The sequence below is a fragment of the Lithobates pipiens genome, unplaced genomic scaffold, assembly GCF_037356315.1.
Source record: "Lithobates pipiens isolate NorthernLeopardFrog02 unplaced genomic scaffold, aLitPip1_a1.2 Scaffold_8, whole genome shotgun sequence".
Taxonomy (NCBI): Eukaryota; Metazoa; Chordata; class Amphibia; order Anura; family Ranidae; genus Lithobates; species Lithobates pipiens.
Genome location: NW_027507903.1, coordinates 622,981,590 through 622,999,844, shown reverse-complemented (window position 1 = coordinate 622,999,844; position 18,255 = coordinate 622,981,590). Strand labels below are relative to the sequence as shown.

Below are 18,255 nucleotides of genomic sequence, written 5' to 3'. Positions count from 1 at the left end.
TCATGTTGCTAGGCGGAAAAGGGAAATGCCTTGTTTACAAAGGCATCTCCCCGCGCTGCCACTCCGTGACATGATCGTGGAACTTGGTGTTGAGTTATTCACTTTAAAGTCATCACAGAGGACACAGGGGCACTCTTTATGTCTAGAGGAAAAGAGATTTAACCACTTGACCACTGGGCACTTAAAGCGGGATTCCACCCTAAAGTGGAACCTCCGCTGATCGGATCCCTCCCCCCCTCTGGTGTCACAATTGACACCTTTCAGTGGGGAGAGGGGTGGAGATACCTGTCAAAGACAGGTATTTTCACCCACTTCCGGGCATAGACTCCCGTGAGAGTCTACGCCATTTCCTGCCCTGCCGCGCTGTCTGCTGGGACACACACGGGTCCCAGTGACAGCGCAGAGATTTCCTATTGCGCGGCGCGGCTCGCGCATGCGCAGTAGGGAACCGGGAAGTGAAGCCGATTCGCTTCACTTCCTGATTCCCTCACCTAGAATGGTGGCGGCAGCAGCCGAGAGCCGAGCGATCGATCGGCCTCAGCTGTCGGCATCGCTGGAACCCGGGACAGGTGAGTGTCCATTTATTAAAAGTCAGCAGCTGTAGTATTTATAGCTGCTGGCTTTTAATATTTTTTTTTTGGTGGAATCCCTCTTTAAACACCCTTAATAACCAGACCAATTTCCAGCTTTCGGTGCTCTCACATTTTGAATGACAATTACTCAGTCATGCAACACTGGACCTATATGAAATTTTTGTCCTTTTTTTCCCACAAATAGAGCTTTCTTTTGGTGGTATTTATTCACCGCTCGGTTTTTTATTTTTTGTGCTATAAAATAAGAATTGCAGAAAATTCTGTAAAAAAAATGAATTTTTCTTTGTTTCTGTTATAAAATTTAGCAGATTAGTAATTTTTTCTTCATAAATTTTGGCCAAAATTTATACTACTACATATCTTTGGTAAAAATAAGTACAAATTGGTGGATATTATTTGGTCTTTGTGAAAGTTATAGAGTCCACAAGCTATGGTGCCAATATCTGAAAATTGATCACACCTGAAGTACTGACGGCCTATTTCAATTCTTGAGACCCTAACATGCCAGAAAATTACAAATACCCCCCAAATGACCCCTTTTTGGAAAGAAGACATTCCAAGGTATTTAGTAAGAGGCATGATGAGTTTTTTGAAGTTGTCATTTTTTCCCACAATCAAGATTTTTTTTACTTTTTTTTTTTTCACAAAATTGTCATATTATCAGTTTATTTCTCACACACAGCATATGCATACCACAAATTACACCCCAAAACACATTCTGCTATTACTCTCGAGTACGGCGATACCACATGTGTGAGACTTTTACACAGCGTGGCCACATACAGAGGCCCAACATGCAGGGAGCGCCATCAGGTGTTCTGGAGCACCCAGGAAAATTCTGACATTTCTCTCCTACATGTAAAAATCATAATTTATTTGCTAGAAAATTACATAGAATCCCAAAACATTATATATGTTTTTTTTATCAAACACCCTGAAGAATACAATGGTGGTCGTTGCAACTTTTTATCTCGCACGGTATTTGTGCAGCAATTTTTCGAATGTTTTTTTTTGGAAAAAAAAGTTTTGTGCTAAAAAAAAAAAAAAAAAAATCACATTAAAGTTAGCCCAATTTTTGCATAATGTGAAAGATGAAGTTACGCTGAGTAAATAGATACCTAACATGTCACTCTTCAAAATTTCACACGCTCGTGGAATGGCGCCAAACGTCGCTACTTAAAAAATCCCCATAGGCGACAATTTAATTTTTTTTTACTGGTTATATGTTTTGAGTTACAGAGGAGGTCTAGGGCTAGAATTATTGCTCTCACTCTAACGTTTGCAGCAATACCTCACGTGTGTGGTTTGGACACCGTTTCCATATGTGGGCGGGACTTACATATGCGTTCGCTTCTGCATGCGAGCACATGGGGACAGGGGCGCTTTAAAAAAAAAAAAAATGTTATTGTTCATTTTACTTTATTTATTTTAGTTTGACTTTTTTTCCCCAAAAATTAATTTTTTGATCACTTTTATTCCTATTACAAGGAATGTAAACATCCCTTGTAATAGGAATATGGCATGACAGGTCCTCTTTACAGTGAAATATGGGGTCAATAAGACCCCACATCTCACCTCTAAGCTGGAAAGCCTGAAAAAAAAAAAAAAAAGATTCTGTCTTTGATCGTATTGGCTGGGTATCTCAGAGTATAGCGTTGCAGAGTATTGCGTTGCAGAGCATTGCAGGATATTGGCGGGTGTTGCAGAGCATTGCAGAGTGTTGCAGGGTATTGGCGGGTGTTGCAGAGCATTGCAGAGTGTTGCAGGGTATTGACGGGTGTTGCAGAGCATTGCAGAGTATTGCAGGGTATTGGCGGGTGTTGCAAAGCATTGTAGAGGGTTGCAGGGTATTGGCGGGTGTTGCAGGGTATTGGCGGGTGTTGCAGAGTGTTGCAGGGTATTGGCGGGTGTTGCAGAGCATTGCAGAGTGTTGCAGGGTATTGGTGGGTGTTGCAGAGTGTTGCAGGGTATTGGCGGGTGTTGCAGAGCGTTGCAGAGTGTTGCAGGGTATTGGTGGGTGTTGCAGAGCTTGGCAGAGTGTTGCAGGGTATTGGTGGGTGTTGCAGAGCATTGCAGAGTGTTGCAGGGTATTGCAGAGTGTTGCAGGGTATTGCAGAGTAATGCAGAGTATTGCACAGCAATGCAGAGTATTGCACAGCAATGCAGAGTAATGCAGAGTAATGCAGAGTATTGGCAGGAAATTGAGGGGTTAAATTCGGTGAGCAGCGATGTGGGCACTGCAGGTGCAGCCCACATCGCTGCTGACACCGATCTCTTCCCCCTCCACTGTTTCGATCGGTACAGAGAGGGGGAGGGAGGAACCGGCGTCATAACATGTCCATCATTTGACGGAGCGATCACGTAGTAAACGACCGCGATGAGCGGCCGTTTACCGTGATCCGTGATGCGCCGGGTCCTGTGGACCCGACGGTCACGGATGCTCTTGAGTGCGTGCCCCAGGGGGCGTGCGAGAGTGGAATTCTGGGAGGATGTCATATGACGGCCTCCCAGAGTTAAACAACCGCCCTGTAGCCGTCATTCGGCTATGGGCCGGTTGTTAAGTGGTTAATCTCCAAATACGGAAAGGTTTCTTCACAGTAAGAGCTGTGAAAATGTGGAATAAATTCCCTGCAGAGGTGGTTCTGGCCAGATCAGTAGATTGCTTTAAGAAAGGCCTGGATTATTTCCTAGGTGTACATAATATAACTGGGTACTAACATTTATAGGTAAAGTTGATCCGGGTAAAATCCGATTGCCTCTCGGGGGATCAGGAAGGAATTTTTTCCCCTGCTTTAGCAAATTGGAGCATGCTCTGCTGGGGTTTTTCGCCTTGCTCTGGATCAACTCTGGGTATAGAATTGGGTATATGGGATTGTATGATATTATTATCATTATTTTTATTATTTTATTTTTTTGTGGTTGGACTGGATGGACTTGTGTCTTTTTTCAACCTGACTACCTGTAATGTAACTATGATCACGGCACCCAGCGGGCATAGAGTCCGCGGGACCCATGGGCACGGTCACGGAGTATGCGGTGGGCGCGAGCACCCATAATGCCAAGATTTAACGGGGACATATATATATATATATATATATATATATATATATATATATTTAGTCAGTCCCAATCCCCCACAGTTAGAACACACACATAGGGAACACAGTTAACCCCTTGATCGCCCCCTAGTGTTAAACCCTTCCATGCCAGTGACATTTACACAGTAATCAGTGGATATTTATAGCACAGATCGCTGTATAAATGACAATGGTCCCAAAAATGTGTCAAAAGTGTCCGATGTGTCCGCTGCAATAGTCGCAGTCCTGCTAAAAATCACAGATCGCCACCATTACTAGTAAAAAAAAAAAAAATAATAAAAATGCATTAAAACTATCCCCTATTTTGTAGATGCTATAACTTTTGCACAAACCAATCAATATACTCTTTTTGCAATTTTTATTTTTATTTTTATTTTTTACCAAAAATATGTAGAAGAATACATATCGGCCTAAACTGAGGGAAAAAAATCATTTTATTATATATTTTTGGGGGATTTTTTTTATAGCAAAAAGTTAAAAATGACGGCTACAGCGCGGACCTGCTTTGCCGGGACTACGTCTATTGCCGCGCGGCACGATCTGTGATCAGCGAGTCTATGAGACTCGCCTGATCATAGATCGGAGCAAGGGGTTGATCCCGACCCCTTACCATGTGATCAGCTGTCAGCCAATGACAGCTGATCATGTGACACAACAGAGTCGGTAATCTAACCGCGCGAGGAGAAAAAAAAAAGCCGATCACCGGCGGCCGTGAGAGGGACTTCAATCCCGATCACGGCCAGCTCATCAGTGCCCACCTGCCCTCTGCCAGTGTCACCTAAATATGAAAAAAGTGCCACCTATCAGTGCCACCTATCAGTGCCCATAGTTCCACCCATCAGTGCCCACAGTGCCACCCATCAGTGCCCACAGTGCCACCTATCAGTGCCCACAATCTGCCTCAACAACAGTGCTGCACCTCAGTGCCACATATCCGTGCCCATCAGTGTCATCTACCAGTGCCCATCAGTGACGCCCATCAGTGCTCAGCAGTGCCACCTATCAGTGCCACCTATCAGTGCCCATCAGTCCCACCTATCAGTGGTACCTATCAGGGCCTATTAGTACCACCCATCTGTGCCACCCATCAGTGCCACCCATCAGTGCCATCTTATCTGTGCCCATCTTTGCCCATCAATGCCGCCTTATCTGTGCCCATCAGTACTGCCTTATCTGTGCCTATTGGTGCCACCTTATCTGTGCCCATTAGTGCCACCTTAACTGTGCCTATCAGTGCCCACCAGTGCAGCCTATCAGTGCCCACCAGTGCCGCCTCATCAGCAAATTTCAATGAAGGAGAAAAATTACCTGTTTGCAAAATTTTATAACAAACTATTAAACATGTTTTTTTTTGCATCTTTTTTGTTTGTTTAGCAAAAAATAAAACTCCCAGCTGTAATTAAATACCACCAAAAGAAAGCTCTATTTGTGGGAAAAAAAAAATTATAAAAATTTAATTTGGGTACAGTGTTGTATGGCCGCGCAATTGTCATTCAAAGTGCATCAGCGCTGAAAGCTGAAAATTGGTCTGGGCAGGAGGGGGGTTTAAGTGCCCAGTAAGCAAGTGGTAAAAGTGCAAAAGATAAAAACTGCAGAGGTGATGAAATACTACCAAAAGAAAGCTCTATCTGTGGGAAAAAAAGGACGTCAATTTTGTTTGGGTGCCATGTCGCACGGCACAATTGTCTGGTAAAGCGATGCAGTGCCGAATCGCAAAAAGTGTTCTGGTCAGGAAGGGAGTAAAATCTTCCTGGGCTGAAGCAGTTAACAAGACACGTGGCCACTCATTAAAATTAGAAGAGAAGAGGTTTAGCCTTAAAGTGGTTGTAAACCCTCCCCCACAACTTTGTCCCATGTAAATCAGCGTACAAAACCCTAATGAACATTGCTTGTAGATATCTCCTTACTTGCTTAGTATGAAGTCACTGAGCATGCCCAGATCTCCCCTGATTTAAGGCACACTCTCTATGTCTTATCTATCCGTTATCAGGACTTCCTACGGCACAACACTGAACTCCCAGGAGGCTGCTAATCACACAGAGCTTCCTCCTACAGACCATGTGACCATGTGACCTCACATACAGTGTAAAGCAGGGCATGGGACAGAAATAACTGCAGTCTTATCAACTGAAGCTGATAGGACTCATACAGGCAAACACTAGGTAATCAGCACAAGTAAATACTATGGAATAAAACAAGTAAGCTATGAACAGGGAAGCAGGGTTGCCATAGAAACATTGGATTGAGAAGGAGGCTTGGTTAACAGTACAGGAAGTGCTCAATGTAAGGGCAGAAATACACTCCACTGTGGACTCAGAAAACAATACTTAAGATGGCGCTGCCTAACCCCTGGAAACAAGATTTTTAAAGTTTCTTTAAACAGTGAGTAATATGTGACTTGGGCTGGATTACAATGGTTATACTTTGATAATTACTTATTATAATGGACTAAATGAAAAGAAGCATCAGAGTGGAAGAGTTTACTTCCTCTTTAAACTACGTAGAGGGTTCCTTACTGTAAGAGAGGAAAGGATGTGGAATTCCCTTCCACAGGCGGTGGTCTCAGCAGGGGGGGAACTATAGTTTCAGGAAACTATTAGATAAGCACCTGAATGACATACAGGGATATACAATGTAATACCGACATATAATCACACACATAGGTTGGACTTGATGGACTTTTATATTTTTTTCAACCTCACCTACTATGTAACTTTGTGATTGCATTTAACATGCATGTTACAGCTCAGTTTTTTTCCCATAAAATATTAATTTCAAGAATTTAAAATCATTAGTAGATAGATCTCTCTGTTTTATATTTTTTTGGTAATTCCAGAAAATATACATTGAATCACATTGAGCTCATATATTGAAATTTAAAACGCTCCTCTTTAAAACAATTGCTGACTTACCTTTTTACAGCACCTTAGGATTGAGATTGGAGTTATGTAATGTCAATCCATTGTCTTTGTGGGTTCCGGAGACCAATGTTGCCTCTGTAATAATGCATCCCTGCATGTCTTTAAAATATACAATGTGTTTTGTAATTTACATTACTATAGATTTTCAATATTCCTGATTCATGAGGATAAAAATTCCAGAGGATCAAAAGATGAAAGCACTTATTTTGTAGTGATACTAATATTTTACTTACGGAATTATGTGTTTCTCCCAGAACAGACGGACATGAATGTAATTTATTTTTTTAATCACAGCTCTCTTCATCTGTACGGTGTTCCAGCAAATTGCACAATTTCTCAGGTGTTACCCCTTATTTATACTGGTAGATGTGACTGGGGAAAGTACTGGGGAATTGTTATAATTTCATGTCTATCCCCAGAGTCTAAAAATAATGAATGGTCCCTTCTGTGCATGATGCTAAATTACTAATTAATGTATAGCAAAATCAAGATAAATGCCTTATACTTACTCTTTTGTTTTATTACACAGTACTTGCGTAGTGAAATTTGGATAGTAAAAAAATGAAAGTAAAAAAAATATAGAATATTAGAAAAGTTTTTGTTTATAGGATTTTTTAAGCACCAAACGTGACAAAACATATAAAAAAAAAATTCTCATTTTATTGAAACAAATCATTTAAAAACAAGACCATATCATACAAAGCAGCATATGTTTTAAGGGCAGATCGCTGAATATTGTAGTCATGTGAGAATTAAGCCCCATACTAGGGATGAGCTCGGTATTCGGCTGTTCGCATGTTCGGCGAATACCGAACGTTAAGGGCCGTTCACGCCAAATTCGTGTGGAGCTCACGGCCCACAATGCACTGCGCCGTCGCAGTGCATTGCTGGCTCATGATTGGCCAACCATGCACTGTGACCCCGCATGCTTGGCCAAACACAGCACCGGCAGCAAGGAGAGCCATAATTGGCCACAGGCAGGATGCCTGGGGCCAATTATAGCTCAGGGGGTTTAGTATGCGCTCCACACTATATAAGGCCTTGTGTAGTGTGTTCCGGCGTGCAGGCAAAGAGCAAGATAGGCAGGGACAGTATTCTTTTCTCAGGCATCTGCAGGAGTTAAAGTGGGTGTTGTGTGCCTCCAGCACAGTATACACCCGTAGCTACCCTTTTTTGCTGGTGTTATCTAATACAGGCATCTGCAGGAGTTAGTGGGTGTTGTGTGCCTCCAGCACAGCACAGTATACACCTGTATCTACCCGTTATTGCTGGTGTTCTCTAATACAGGCATCTGCAGGAGTTAAAGTGGGTATTGTGTGCCTCCAGCACAGTATACACCTGAAGATACCCCTTATTGCTGGTGTTGGCTGTTGCATATCTTGCATATTACGTTCACGTTCTTAATACCGTGTATTGCCCCCTTTAGCATCAATGACAGCTTGAAGTATTTTGTGAAATTTGTGGTCAAATATGCTCAAACAAACGTGTAATTCATTACTATATAAATCTAAAGCCTCATACACATGATCGGACTTTGTACAAACTTTCCCGTGGATTTTTGTACAAAGAGTGTCGGCTGAGAACTTGTATTGCATACACACAGGACTTTTTCAGCCAACTTTCACCAAATCACGTGGTTTTTCTGCTCTTTACTGCCACCTTTGGTCAACTCCTGTATTGTTGTGTGATCTTTTACATTGGTTCTGAGCATGCGTGTTTGTACTTTGTACAAAAGTCCTATGGTTTTGTGTACACACGATCGGACTTTGCTCCATCGGACTTTTGTTGCCAGAAAGTTTGTCTGTTCGCACAGCCAACAAAAGTCCAATGAAAACCAAAAAAGTTTGTCCGATGGAGCAAACACACGGTTGGATGTTGCCTTAAAACAGCTAATTTGCATGTTTGTTGTCAAAAAGTCTGATCGTGTGTATGGGTCTTAAGACTAATGCTGCGTACACATGACCGGACTTTCCGGCAGACTAGGTCCCACGGTCTTCCCAACGGATGTTCGACAGAGTTCTGACGGACTTTCCGAATGAACAGACTTGGCTACACATGAATGGACTAAGTCCGTTCGAAAGTCCGTTCATTTTGAACGTGATGACATAAGACAGGACTAAAAAAGGAAGTTCAATAGCCAGTAGCCAATAGCTTCCCTTGCGTCATATTTGGTCCATTGAACCAGCATACAGACGAATGGTTTTCCCAATAGGAATTGAGTCCATCAGACAGATTTGAATCATGTTCTATTTCTAGGTCCATCTGATTTTTTAGATGAAAATTGATCGGATTAGGCTACACATGATTGGATTGTCTGATGGGCTGATTCTGTCAGACCTAGTCTGCCAGAATGTCCGGTCGTGTGTACGCCGCATTAGACAAATCATGCTCCCACTGTTAAATTTATTACAAATTTTTCTGATCAGCAACAACAACTTAAACATATTCTGTCAAATTATTGGCATCTTCTTTATGATGATTCTACTCTTAAAAAGTACATCCATGAACCAGACATTGTTTTCAGACATGCTACCTCCCTTTGTGACAGATTACCAAATAGCCATTATGCCCCTTCCTCGAGACAACAAATTAATACCAATGGAATATACAGATGGGGCAAGTGTGCTCACTGTCCTTGAGTATCCACAGGCTCCCATTTCACACTCCCTAATGGGGAAATTTTCAATCCCAGATTTGGGGCGGACTGTGGTACCCAGGGCCTAGTCTATTTAATGATCTGCCAATGTGGAGCATTTGACGTTGGCAAGACCATGAGCAGACACCTAGATTTACAATGCTGTGAAACAGTATTTGCCCCCTTTCTGATTTTTTATTTGCATATTTTTCACACTTAAATGACTCAGATCATCAAGCAAATTTTAGTATTACACAAATATAATCCAAGGAAATACAAAATGCAGTTTTTAAATGATGGTTTCATTTATGAAGGCAAAAAAGCTGTCCAAACCTGCCTGGCTTTATGTGAAAAAGTAATTGCCCCCTAATCCTAGTAACTGGTTGTGCCAGCCTTGGCGGCAACAACTCCAATCAAGCATTTGCGATAACTGGCAATGAGTCTTTCACATTGCTGTGGAGCAATTTTGGTCTAGTCTTCTTTGCAGAATTGTTTTAATTCAGCCACATTGGAGGGTTTTCCAGCATGAACGGCCTGTGTAAGGTTATGATACAGTATCTTAATCAGATTTAAGTCTGGACTTTGAATGGCTCAAAAAAAATAATAATTACGGTCTAAACAGAGGTGGACTTGCTGGTGTGTTTTGCATAACCCAAGTGCGCTTGAGCTTGAGGTCAGGAACTGATGGACGGACATTTTCCTTCAGGATTTTCTGGTAGACCGTAGAATTCATGGTTCCATCAATTATAGCAAGTCATCCAGGTCCTGAAGCTGCAAAGCAGCCCCAGACCATCACACTACCACCACCATGTGTGACTATTGGTATGATGTTCTTTTTATCCAGGCTTTGACTAGGCCACTACAAAACCTAAATTTTGCTTTGTTTGAACCACTTGGAGGTGGACTTGCAGTTGTGTTTCTGATCATTGTCCTGCTGCATAACCCAAGTGTACTTGAGCTTGAGGTCATGAACTGATGGCTGGACATTCTCCTTTAGGATTTTCTGGTAGAGCTCAGAATTCATGGTTCAATCAATTATGGTAAGTGGCCCAGGTCCTGAAGCTGCAAAGCAGCCCCAGACCATCACGCTACCAACACCATGTATGACTGTTAGTATGATGTTCTTGTTTATGAAATGCTGTATTCGTTTTTTCCCAGATGTAACGGGAGGCACACCTTCCATAAAGTTACATTTTTGCCTCATCACTCCACAGAATATTTGCCTAAAAGTTTTGGGGATAGTCAAGATGTTTTTTGGTAAGATGAGCCTTTGTGTTCTTTTTGGTCAGCAGTAGCTTTGGCTTTGGAACTCTCCCATAGATGCCATTTTTGCCCAGTCTCTTTTTTATTGTTGAATCATGAACATTGATCTTACCTGAGGCAAGTGCCTGCAATTCTTGAGATGTTGTTCTGGGTTCTTTTATGACTTTCTGGATGAGTCTATCAAAAATATATTAAATTAATAATAAATATATCCTATGAAACAAATCCAAAAACGTGCAAATAAAATTAAATTATTAATAATGTCCAAAATAAAGCGCAAGTGCTCCATGTGCTGCACAATATCCTTAATATATACGTTGAATCAAATTCTTTGGCAGTCCATCATAAAAGTGATGCTGGTGCCTTCATGCAGTGTGCACACAATCCACATGTACCCCTCTACCAGATGTACCCTCACCTTAAGGGCTTTGTATAAAAGCCTGTAGTAAAGGTTAACATCTGATGAGGGCACATCTGGTGGAGGTGTACACGTGGATTGTATGCGCACTGCATGAAATCACCAGAATCACTTTTATGATGGACTGTCAAAGAATTTGATTCAACATATATATTATGGATATTGTGCAGCACACGGAGCACTTGCACTTTATTTTGGACATTAGAAATAACTGAATGTTATTTTCAATACCATTGGCCACCCACGCAGGCGCCCGGTCAGGTAATACAGAAGTCATTGACACTGCTCCCCTGATTGGGACACATATATATGGCTCTGACTGTGTCCGGGTTCACGCACGGATTTAAGCCCATGACTTGCCTAATGTATGTACTGCAGAGTTGCAATAACTTCTCTGTATATTAGCTCATTAGATTATGTAGGAGACACTGTTATGTGACTTCTGCTCTTTCCTATTGCATTTATAGGCTTCCTAATTGAGACCCTGTCTATTGGAATCATCTTTGTATAGATGTTGGGATATTTTGGTGATTAGTTATAATTGTGGCACAGATCTCTGGCCCGTGATTGAATAATTCCTCACCAATTAACATCATTGCATCTAATCTTATAATCTAACTCCACTAACACCACTAGCTGTAATACATATTGTTTACAACTAATTCATATACAATACACGTTATATGTTTATAATGCGACAGAGAGAGAAACATGTTCTATTTCTAGGTCTGTCAGAATTTTCTAAAAAAAAAAGTCAGATGAGGCTCACACATGATCAGAATATCCAATGAAAAGATTCCTTTCGACTTTTTCTGCCGGAAAGTCTGACCGTGTGTACTTGGCATTACAGATGATATGTGAAAAATGATCAAGCGACATATATTAAGGATTAAGATATACATCAAGTGACATTATATCTAATAAAAAATTCAGTTCATAAATTAGTTCGGTATATAAAATAAGCAGTTAAACCATTAACCACTTCAATACCGGGCACTTAAACACCTTCCCGCCCAGACCAATTTTGAGCTTTCAGCGCTGTCGCACTTTGAATGACAATTGCGCGGTCGTGGTACACTGTACCCAAATGAAATTTTTATCATTTTTTCCCACAAATAGAGCTTTCTTTTGGTGGTATTTGATCACCTCTGCGGTTTTTATTTGTTGCTAAACAAATAAAAAAATAACGAAAATTTTGAAAAAAAAATGTTTTTTTTTGTTTCAGTTTCAAAACTTTGTAAATAAGTAAATTTTCTCCTTCACTGATGGGCACTGATGGGGATACACTGATGGGCAATGATAAGGCGGCACTGATGGGCACCGATGAGGTGGCACCAATGAAGTGACACTGATGAGGTGGCATTGATGGACACTGATATGTGGCACTGATAGGCAGCACTGATGGGCACTGATAGGCGGCACTGATGGGTGGCACTGATGGGCGACACGGATGGGCACTGATAGGTGGCACAAATTGGCACTGATAGCTGGCATGGATGGGCATGGATGGGCATGCATAGTCGGCACAGGTGGGCATGGGTAGTCGGCACAGGTGGGCATGGGTAGGCGGCACAGGTGGGCATGGGTAGGCGGCACAGGTGGGCATGGATGGGCACTGATAGGTGGCATGGATGGGCACTGATAGGCAGCACGGATGGGAACTGATAGGCAGCATTGTATTATTATACTGTACTAATGGATGCCAATCAGTGCCAAGCAATAATGCATGCCAATCAGTGATGCCCATTGTGGGCACTGATTGGCATCCATTATGGGCACTGATTGGCATCCATTGTGGCACTGACTGGAATCCCTGGTGGTCTAGGGTGGCATACCTTATCCTGGGCATCCCTGGTGGTCTGGTGGCGTCCCTGGTGGTCCAGTGTGGGCATCCTCGGGGGGGCTGTGCTGATAATCGATCAGCACAGACCCCCCCTGTCAGAGGAGCAGGCGATCGGCTCTCCTCTACTTGCGTCTGACAGACGCGAGTGAGGAAAAGCCGATCACCGGCTCTTCCTATTTACACTGTGATCAGCCGTGATTGGACACGGCTGATCACGTGGTAAAGAGTCTCCGTCGGAGACTCTTTACCGAGATCGTAGTTGCCGGGTGTCAGACTGACACCCCGCAACAACGATCGCCGCGATGCGCGCCCCCGGGGCGGCTCATAATCATGAGGATGTCATATGACGTCCGGTCAGGATTATGAAACCACTTTGCCGCCGTCATTTTGTAATAGGGCGGACGGCAAGTGGTTAAAAAACATTAATTTATTCAGGGACCACTAATGCATGAAATAGATTTATATATTGAATAAAAATATTATATGTACTAGCTAATCGGGAAGGGGGGTGATATTAAAAAATAGGGGTTGGAAAACAAGATAAAAAAAAAAATATATATATATATATATATATATATATATATTAAAAATCGATGACTGTATTTGCAAATTGTACGTATATATCACATCCAAAACCAAATAAGCTTAAAGCGGAGGTCCACCCTAAAGTGGACCTTCCGCTCATTAGAATCCTCCCCCCCTCCGGCGCCACAATTGCCACCTTTCAGGGGGGAGGAGGGTGCAGGTACCTGTACAGTACAGGTATCTGCACCCAGTTCTGGGATAGCTCTCTGCGGAAAGGGGCGTAGATTACGCCCCTTTCTGAAATTCCCCCGCTGCCTGCTGGGAAACACACAGATCCCAGAGGCAGCGGGTCCATCCTTATTGCGCAGCGTGACTCGCGCATGTGCAGTAGGGAACCGGGAAATGAAGCCGAAAGGCTCCACTTCCTGATTCCCATACCCAAGATGGCGGCGGCAGCACCCGAGAGACGATCGAGAGATCGGCTTCGGGTGCCGACATCGCGGGCGCGCTGGACAGGTAAGTGTCACTATTTTAAAAGTCAGCAGCTGCAGTATTTGTAGCTGCTGGCTTTTAAAAAAAAAAAACGCGGACTCCCGGCGGACTCCCGCTTTAATGCCCCTACACACGGTAGGACGTTCCAACCACAAAATCCGTTGGAATTTCTCCAACGAATTTTGGCCAAAACTTGTGTTGCATATACACGGTCACACAAAGTTGTCAGAAAATCCAATCGTTCGGAACGAGGTGATGTACAAAACGTTACGTCGGGACTACGTAGAGGCCAGTAGCCAATAGCTTTGTTCTCCAAATTTTTTTCTGAGTATGTGTGGCACTTTATGCGTTGGAATTCTCTACACACAATCGCAAAAAGGCCAATCAGATTTTGTTGTCAGAAAATTTTAGATCCAGTTCTAAAACTTTTTAATAATTAATTAATTACTTTACTAATTTTATCCAACCTATATCATAACATATGTAACATATTCTATCCTTTAAATATACATATATATCTATTATTTTTTTTATAAAAGTCTTAAGCTTAAAAAAAGTCTAATGCCCCATACACACGGTGGGAAATTCAGATGGAAAAAGTCAGAGCCTACACACGATGAGATTTTCAGACAACATTATCCGATCAGACTTTTTCCCTCTGAATTTCCCACCGTGCCTATGGGGCATTAGACTTTTTTTAAGCTTAAGACTTTTATAAAAAAAAAATATATATATATATATATATATATATATATATATATATATATGTATATATATATATATATATATATATATGTATATATATATATATATATATATATATATATATATATATATATATATATATATATATATATATTTAAAGGATAGAATATGTTATGATAATAACGTATAGGTTGGATAAAATTAATAATGGGATAGATGTGATGGATGATCTAATGATGGGTTATATTATAATGAATATGTAATGGGGTGATTAATGGGCTGTTGGGGAATAAAGGGACTGCAGTAAATGTTGAAAAACAAGGGGGGGGGGGGGTACAAAGGAAAAAGGATGTTAATTTTAATTCTGAAAAAAAATAAAAAATTAATAAAAATTAAATAAATTGTAATTGGTGTGAGCTGTGTTGCATACTTATTTGGGATAAACATGTATATGAAACATTGTATGGGGTAGAGCTGGAAACTCACTGTAGCCCTCAGACGTGATAACAGCAATATGCTTACTTACTATTGAGAAGAGCCACCCACAACCCCAAAAGTTTATTTATATATAAAAAAAAAAACATCATGGTAAAGGGGAGATACCTGAGGAAAAAGGGAACAAGAAAGGTTTAGTGTAGAAAACTCTTATAATATAGTGGACACCTCCAGTTTCTTGTTTAGGCCCCTAGGCAATAGGGTGTAGAGAGAGTAGATCCAATGTGTTTTACGTTCACAGAGCCTATAGAACCTCTCAGCCTCCGAGAGATTTTTTTGGCATCTGTTCTACAATCCACACCTGTAGGTCTTAAGTAGATTTTTTTATGGTGTTTGGAGAAGTGATGAGGAACGCTGTGTTTACCTTTGCCTTCATCAACCTTTCTCCGATGCTCGCCAAATCTCTGCCGAAGTGGGCGGATAGTGTGACCTACATAAAGTTGGTGACAAGGGCAGCTGAGGCAATAAACCACATAATCAGATGAACAGTTGTAAAAATCACTGATGTTGCATGTTTTTCCTTAAATTGTAAATTGTTTCTTGCCATGTTGTACAAAACTGCAAGTCTTACATAATATTTTTTTTACATTTAAACATACCCTGTAATGGTATAAGACATACAGTATGTGTGGAATAGAGATGATGGGGAGAGATTTTAGCTTACTGGGTGAAATTTTCTTTATTATATTTGGTGCTTTTATTTATGTGACTCTGGGTGAGTTGGGAAGGAGAGTTTTTAGATGTGTATCCTCCAGCAGTATAGGCCAATGTTTTTTTTAGGATTGATTCCATCTTTTTGTGATCGAAGTGGAATCTAGTAGTAAAGTAAACCGATTGGTCAAAAGCTCCTTTGTCTGTTTTGGTGGGTGTGTCTTGTGAATAGTATTGCCACGTACAGACGATTGGACATTCCGACAACAAAACCGTGGATTTTTTTTTTCCGACGGATGTTGGCTCCAACCTGTCTTGCATACACACGGTCACACAAATGTTGCAGGAAATTCCAAACGTCAAGAATAGGGATGAGCTTCGTGTTCGAGTCGAACGTACGTTCGACTCGAACATTGGCCGTTCGTGCGTTCGGCGAATTCCGAACGTTTTGGCCGTTCGCGTCAAAATTCGAGTGACACGCGCGCGGACCACAATGCACTGCGTTGGCGCAGTGCATTGCTGTCCGATGATTGGCCAAGCATGCACTGTGACCCCGCATGCTTGGCCAATCGCAGCGCCGGCAGCGAGGAGAGCCATGATTGGCCACAGGCATCCTGCCTGTGGCCAATCATAGCTCAGACTGTGTAGTGCACGCCCCACACTATATAAGGCCGCCTTTAAGGCGGCCTCCTGTAGTGTGTTACTTTGCATCTGAAGCAGTGGGTGTTCTGTGTACCTTCAACACAGTACACACCAATCGTTTTTGGCTGATTTCCTATCTTGCTGCTGTGTAGTGGTTGTTGTCTGTGCCCTGACTGCAGTATACACCACTATATTCACCTCACCTATATAGCTAGTGATCTAGCTTTAACCACTTAACAACTGCCCATTGCCGATTAACGGCTTCAGGGCGGTTGTTTAACTCAGAGAGGCCGTTAATTAACGGCCTCCCAGAATTCTGCTCTCGCGTGCCCCGAGGTGTGCGCACTCGAGAGCATCCGTGACCGCCGGGTCCATAGGACCCGGCGCATCACGGTAAACGGCCGCTCATAGCGGCCGTTTACCACGTGATTGCTCCGTCAAATGACGGAGTGATCACTTGGAAACAAACCGGCGTCATGTTATGACGCCTGTTCCTCCCTCCCCTTTCTGTACCGATCGGTACAGCGGAGGGGAAAGAGATCGGTGTCAGCAGCGATGTGGGCTGCATCTGCAGTGCCCACATCGCTGCTCACCGAATTTAACCCCTCAATTCCCTGCCAATACTCTGCAATACCAGTGCATACTCTGCAGTACCCTGCCATTACTCTGCAGTACCCCACCATTACTCTGCAGTACCCCGCCATTACTCTGCAGTGCAGTACCCCGCCATTACTCTGCAGTGCAGTACCCTGCCATTACTCTGCAGTACCCCGCCATTACTCTGCAGTGCAGTACCCTGCCATTACTCTGCAGTGCAGTACCCCGCCATTACTCTGCAGTGCAGTACCCTGCCATTACTCTGCAGTGCAGTACCCCACCATTACTCTGCAGTGCAGTACCCCGCCATTACTCTGCAGTGCAGTACCCTGCCATTACTCTGCAGTACCCCGCCATTACTCTGCAGTACCCCGCCATTACTCTGCAGTGCAGTACCCCGCCATTACTCTGCAGTGCAGTACCCCGCCATTACTCTGCAGTGCAGTACCCCGCCATTACTCTGCAGTGCAGTACCCTGCCATTACTCTGCAGTGCAGTACCCTGCCATTACTCTGCAGTACCCTGCCATTACTCTTCAGTACCCCCCATTACTCTGCAGTAACCCCCATTACTCTGCAGTACCCCCCAATACTCTGCAGTACCCTGCCATTACTCTGCAGTACCCCGCCATTACTCTGCAGTACCCCCCAATACTCTGCAGTACCCGCCATTACTCTGCAGTACCCCCAATACTCTGCAGTACCCTGCTATTACTCTGTAGTACCCCGCCAATACCCCGCCAATACTCTGTAATACCCTGCCATAAATTGCCATACCCAGCCATACTCAGAGATACCCAGCCATACTCGGTGATACCCTGAAGTACCCAGCCATAGACGCCCCCCACCCCTCACCGCCCTCTGGTGCTTCTACCAACTCGCCAGTACGATCAAAGCCAGAATCTTTTTTTTAATTTTTTATTTCAGGCTTCCCAGCCTAGAGGTGAGATGTGGGGTCATATTGACCCCCCAGATTTCACTGTAAAGAGGACCTGTCATCCCATATTCCTATTACAAGGGATGTTTACATTTCTTGTAATAGGAATAAAAGTGATCAAAAATATATTTTTGGGAAAAAAAATGTCAAACTAAAATAAAGTAAAATGAACAATAAAAAAATAAAATAAAAATTAAAGCGCCCATGTCCCCATGTGCTCGCATGTGCCACACATGTGAGGTATCGCCGAGAATGTTAGAGCGAGAGCAATAATTCTAGTCCTAGACCTCCTCTGCAACTCAAAACATGTAACCAGTAAAAAAATATTTAAAGCGTCGCCTATGGGGATTTTTTAAGTAGCGACGTTTGGCGCCATTCCACGGGCATGTGCAATTTTGAAGAGTGACATGTTTGATATCTATTTACTCAGCATAACTTCAT

General features: G+C 42.7%; 1 protein-coding gene across 1 annotated transcript in view; it reads right to left on the bottom strand.

Annotated features, from left to right (window-relative positions):
• LOC143963902 (olfactory receptor 5P81-like) overlaps positions 1–6,930 on the bottom strand; it is a 30,849-nt gene extending 23,919 nt beyond the window's left edge. Inside the window, exon 1 of the mRNA XM_077473639.1 lies at positions 6,846–6,930. The gene's annotated coding sequence lies outside the window, so the exon portion shown is untranslated. The remainder of the gene's footprint in view (positions 1–6,845) is intronic.
• Between the last annotated feature and the right edge of the window lie 11,325 nt (positions 6,931–18,255).